General features: G+C 40.3%; 1 pseudogene; it reads right to left on the bottom strand.

Annotated features, from left to right (window-relative positions):
- The window catches only part of LOC102485055 (exostosin-like 2), a 28,885-nt pseudogene that overhangs the window by 2,261 nt on the left and 20,530 nt on the right, over window positions 1-6,094 (bottom strand).

Here is a 6,094-nt window from a genome sequence, read left to right as displayed (position 1 = left end):
GGGCACCCCTGTGGTTACAGATTTGACAAATATTCTTGAAGTCTTTCCAGTGTGCTTGGCAACAATAGAATTCATGACAATATCATTACAATTTTGAGTAACATCTATCAAAGCATGAACTACAGCAGATTGCCTCTGAAAGAGTTCAAGATATTTGCTATTGAAGAATGAGGCTCTAATCAGCACCATAGAGCACTGGTCACCATTTCCAAATCCTCTTTTTTTTTTTTTTGAGAGATTTTCACTGTAGGGCGCGTGCGCTCACCAGACAGACAGAGAGAGACAGAGACAGAAAGCAAGAAATCACCCCCCAGGGGGGATGGTCACGCCACAATCCCTTCTCCTCCATTCTCCTCTCGGGATCTTGGGTACGCACGCACACGCGCCCAGCGTGAGTTTTAAGCCACCGGGTCCGGGACACGAACCGCGGTGGACTACGTGGGAGTCCAGCGACATAGCCATTACGCTAACTGCTGGTTCCCACCATTTCCAAATCCTTTATAACGTAGATACCTGATGACAGAGAGACATGTTTTCTAGGAACAAATCCAACAATCTGATCTGGAAATTGCTGCCAAACTGAGAAGGAAAAATCAAAGTCCTGGGCACTAATGAACATGTTCATCATTCACCATTCACACCACATTGGTTTCCACTTCAGAAGAGACCTGGAGTCTTTTTCATCTTATTTTTCGTCTGTACTTGGAAGATCACAGGCACAGAGTGAGGCCCTAGAGAATTCCATAACTCTTTTACCCAGTATTGTTCCACACCACAATCACTTTGTGCAGAAGTGATACTGCTTGATAGTGATTTAAAAATCTCAGTAAGAGATCCATTCTGTTATTCGACTGTATTATGAGAGTAAAAGAAAACAGGATGGACTTGTTCTGAGATTTCATTTCCTACACAACATGAGTGTCTAAGTCTTCTTTGACATTGGGAAGCAAAGTGGTCAAAGCCCTAGTTACAAGTAAGAACACAAGGATGACTATCAAAGAGAAATGAAGCATTTGGGTCCCCATGACTCTCCCAAAAAGTTTGTGGATGTGACAATACCTCACTGCTTTATAATTTTTTCAAGAAATTCCTATGGCTTCAGTGACTGATCAGAACAGGCCTTCTGGGCATTGCAGTGCAGATGATTGCAGTGGGGCTAGCCAATTTATTTGCTTGCACCTTGGTCATCCTAAAATGTACTTGCTTTCTCATACTTAAAAAAATTATCATTATTATTATTATTTAAAATTTGCTATAGGACATGTGTACCTATCAGAGCGAGACAGAGAGAGAAAAAGAGGGAATGTAAGAAAGCAAGTCATTAGGTCCAAGACTTGAACTGCAGTCGACCATGTGGTAATCCAGTACCTTAACTACCACGTAAACGGCCGGCTCTCATACTTTGTTTTTGTTTTTGTTTTTCCTAAATCAAGCAGTCTGCATGAATCCTGCTTAATTTGCAATATTGATACCCTGGAAAAAGTGCCACCCACACAGTGAGTGCCTGGAGCAGGGGTGGTCTGCAGTCTTCTTTTTTGTTGTGTTCTTGGCTGGTTTTAGTATCAAGGCAATGCTGGCACCCCATGGAATCAGTTTGGAAGGATCCCTTCCACTTCAATGTTTTAGAATAGTTTGAAGAGGACTGCTGCTAGTTTTTTTTTTTTAATAAAAAAAATTGCCAGTGAGCATGTGCACTTGTGTGTGTGTGTATGAGAGAAAGAGAGAGAGAGAGAGAGACCAAGCAGCAAGCACCCCTCCCTCAAGGGGGATGTCCATGTCGCAGTACTTTTTCTTCCATTTCTCTCTGCCTTCAGGATTTTGGGCTTGCATGCACTTGCGTCCTGTGTGATTTTCAAGCTTCTGGATCTGGGTCTCTGACCACATGGTTGGCCATGTGAGATACAGCTGCCTTAACCACCATACCACCAACTGGCCTACTATTTCTTCTTAAAACATTTTGTATAATTCAGCAGTGAACCCCTTCCTCTTTCATTTCTGATATTAGAACTTGTATGCTCTCTTACTTCTATTTCTTAGTATGCTCATCATCCTAACCATTCATAACATTACATACAGGGACTGTTAAAACATTCTCCCAACTATATTTTATAACACTGAACATTATTCCTTCTATCTATCTCCAATTTTGTTTCCATTAATCAGCATCCCCTTCCCCACATCTTCCATCCTTTTGAACATCTGGTAGTCATTCTACATGTCTCTACTTCTATGGGATCATTTTTTCCCCAATTTCCATGTCTGAAGGAGAATATGTTGTATTTCTTTCTCTGCCTGGCTTGTTGCACTTTATGTAATGTCTTCCAGGCTCAATTATTTAACCGCAAATGGCTAGATTTCGTTCTTTTAAATGGCTGTGTATTATTCCATTGTTTGTATATACCACATTTTCTTTATCCATTTGTCAGTTTGTAGAAACTTAGGTTGCTTCCATATCTTGACTACTGTGACTAGTGCTTTAATAAACATTGAGGTGCAAATATCTTTATGACATACTGATTTCCTTTCCTTTGGATATATGCTTAATAGATGGATTGTTGGATCACATGGCAATCTTATTTTTAGTTTCTTCCATATTATTTTCCATATGTCTGTACTAATTTAGATTATTTTTTAGAGAAGGTTTTTTTTTTTTTTTTTTGCGATAGGGTGCATGCACTTGCCAGAGAGACAGAGAGACAACGAGAAATTACCCCACAGTGGAGATGGCCATTACCCCACAGTGGAGATGGCCATGCCTCAATCCCTTCTCCATTTTCCACTCTGGATATTGGTCATGCATGCACACATGCTCAGTGTGAGTTTTAAGTCACCAGGACTGGGACTTGAACTGTGGTCAACTATGTGGGAGTTCAGCAATGCAACCATTACACCATTTGCTGGTTCCCACTAATTTAGATTCTTACCTTACTTCTGGTCCCACTAATTTAGATTCTAACCAACAGTGTAAAAGAGTGCCCCATTCTCCATATCCTGATTGACATTGTTATTTTTTTTTGTCTTTTTGGTAATAGCCATTCTAGCTGGGGTGAGATAATATCACATTTTGATTTTGATTTGTATTTCCCTAATAGTAGTGCTATTTGCTCTATTTTTTCTGACATCTTCTTACTTTTGATTTAATTTGTTCTTCTTTTTCTAATTTCCTAAGATGAAACCTGGGTGACTGACTTTAGATCTTTCTTTTCTAAAATATACATATTCAGTGCTGTGAGTTTCCCTCTAAGCACTCCTTCTCCTTTATCCCATGTGTTTTGAAAAGTGGCATTTTTATTTAGTTTAAAGAATTTTTTCTCTTCTGGTTTCTCCTTTGACCCATGTGTTGTTAGAATGGTAATGTGTATAGTATCCTCAACTGGACTGGTGTGAAGTGTGTGCCTGCTCGGTAAAGTGTGTGCATGCTCCCTTTATAAGTTAAGCAATGTATAGTGATTGAATGTATAAAATAAATTAAAATTAAAAAAAGAAATGTTGTTCTTCAAGTATTTTGAGATTGTCTCTTTCAGTTATTGATTTCTAGTTTAGTTTCACTGTGGAAGAGGGCAGATATCATATAATTTCTATTCTTTTAAATTTGTTAAGGTGTGTTTTGTGGACCAAAATGTGGTCTATGTTGTTGAATGATCCATGTGACCTTGAAATGAATGTGTATTCTGCTATTGAATGAAATAGTTTATAGATGTCTATTATACCTAGTTGAATGATGTGCTTAAATATGCCCACTGATTTTGCTTAGATATGCCCACTGATTTTTCTGCCTGCTACATAGTTTAATTTCTGATAGAGAACTGTTGAAATCTCCATCTCTAATAGTGGATTAATATGTTTCTCCTTGTAATTCTATCAGTTTTTGCCTCATGTATTTTGATGTTCTATTGTTAGGCACATACACAGTAAAGGACTGTTGTCTTTTTTGAGGATTGACTCCCTTTTTCATTATATAATAGCCCTCTTTATCTCTGATAATGTTCCTTAGTCTGAAGTCTGCTCCATATAAAAATTAGCATCATTTCTCATGTTTCTTTGTCTTTTTTCTTTATTTACGATAGAGCACTTGCACACATGAGAGAAAGAGAGACAGAGAGAGAGACATTCAAACATTCAAAAGTATCCTTCCCCACAGGGCACAATTACCATTATCCCCTTCCTCCAGTCCTCCACTCCTCCAGGATCCTGAATATACATGCACATGCCCAACAGGTTTTTAGGCTTACCATGCCAGGCACTTGAACCATAGTCAGCTTAGCATGTGACTTCCAACTCCACAGTCTTTACATTAATGACTGTGCCACAGAGGATGAGTCGCTTGTTTTCTTTTGATTAGTATTACATGGTACATCTTTCTCCATCCATTTACTTTTTTAAAAAAATATTTAATTTTATTTGCTTATTATTTTTCTTCAATTCGATCAGAGTGAAACAGAGAGAGTTTGAGAGGAAGACTGAGAAAGTAAGCTACCACGTCTGGGAATCAAACCATGGTTGGCCATGTGGGAGTCCAACATCTTTTTTATTTTTTTATTTTATTTTTTTTGAGAGATTTTCACTGTAGGGCGCGTGCGCTCGCCAGACAGACAGAGAGAGACATAGAGACAGAAAGCGAGAAATCACCTCCCCAGGGGGGATGGTCACGCCGCAATCCCTTCTCCTCCATTCTCCTCTCGGGATCTTGGGCACGCACGCACACGCGCCCGGCGTGAGTTTTAAGCCACCGGGTCCGGGACACGAACCGCGGTCGACTACGTGGGAGTCCAGCGACATAGCCATTACGCTAACTGCTGGTTCTCGGGAGTCCAACATCTTAACCACTACACCATCTGCTTTTAATTTATATATGTCTTTATGCTTAAAGTGGGTTTCTTGTAAACTACATATAGTTTGGTCTTGTTTTTCTTTTTCTTTCTTCCTTCCTTCCTTTTCTTTTTCTTCCTTTCTCTCTCTCTCTCTCTCTCTCTTTCTCATTATCTTTTTTTCTTTCTTTTTTTGAGAGGTTTTGGCTCTAGGGTGAGCTCACCAGAAAGAAAGAGAGAGACAGAGAGACAGAAAGTGAGAAATCACCCCCTGGGGGGCATGGTCATGCCGCAATCCCTTCTCGTCCATTCTCCTCTCTGGATCTTGGGCACATACACACGTGCCTGGTGTGAGCTTAAGCCACCAGGTCCAGAACTTGAACCGCGGTCGACTACGCGAGAGTCCAGTGACATAGCCATTACACTAACTGCTGGTCCCCCTTTTTTTCTTTCCTTTTTTTTCCTTTCTTCTATGAGGGAGAGAAAGTCAAAGAGAGACAGAAACATACAGACAGATAGGAACTCCTGTCTGTCTTCACAGGGTCTTCACACCATAGTCTGCTCCTAGTTACAGCCAGCCTGAATCATGAGCATGCGTAGAGATGCCTAGCATGCTCAGGAAGGTCCCAGAATGTGAACTCAGGTTTTCTCATGTGGGTCGAATTGTGGTATCACTGTACTACCACTTCACCTTGTTTCTTGATCCACTTCTTCAGTCTCTTTTAATTCATACATTTAGACAATTAATGTCCAAAGTGACTATTAATATTGTTGAATTGGGACCAGCAGTTAGTGTGATGGCTATGTCGCTGGATTCCCATGTAGTCGACCGCGGTTCGTGTCCTGGACCCAGTGGCTTAAACTCACGCTGGGCACGTGTGTGTGCATGACCAAGATCCCGAGAGGAGAATGGAGGAGAAGGGATTGTGGCATGGCCATCTCCCCTGGGGGGTGATCTCTTGCTTTCTCTCTGTCTCTCTCTGTCTGTCTGGTGAGCGCATGCACCCTATAGCAAAAACCTCTCCAAAAAAATGTTGAATTAATATCTATCATATTTCTCACTGTTTTCTAATTGTTGCTCTTGTTTTTTGTTTCTATTTTGTCTTCTATTGATACTTTTTTCTGGAGAGTTTTTTTTGTTTGTTTTTTTTTGTTTGTTTGTTTGTTTGTTTGTTTTTTGCTATAAGGTGTGTGTCCTTGCCAGAAAGAGAGAAAGAGACAGAAAAAGAGAAATCATCCCTCGGGGGGCAATCCCTTCTCCTCCATTCTTCTCTTGGGTTCTTGGG

This window comes from Tupaia chinensis, unplaced genomic scaffold (assembly GCF_000334495.1).
Source record: "Tupaia chinensis unplaced genomic scaffold, TupChi_1.0 Scaffold148441_1, whole genome shotgun sequence".
NCBI lineage: Eukaryota > Metazoa > Chordata > Mammalia > Scandentia > Tupaiidae > Tupaia > Tupaia belangeri.
The sequence above is the reverse complement of the archived record's forward strand: the minus strand, read 5'-3'. Positions and strand labels throughout refer to the sequence as shown.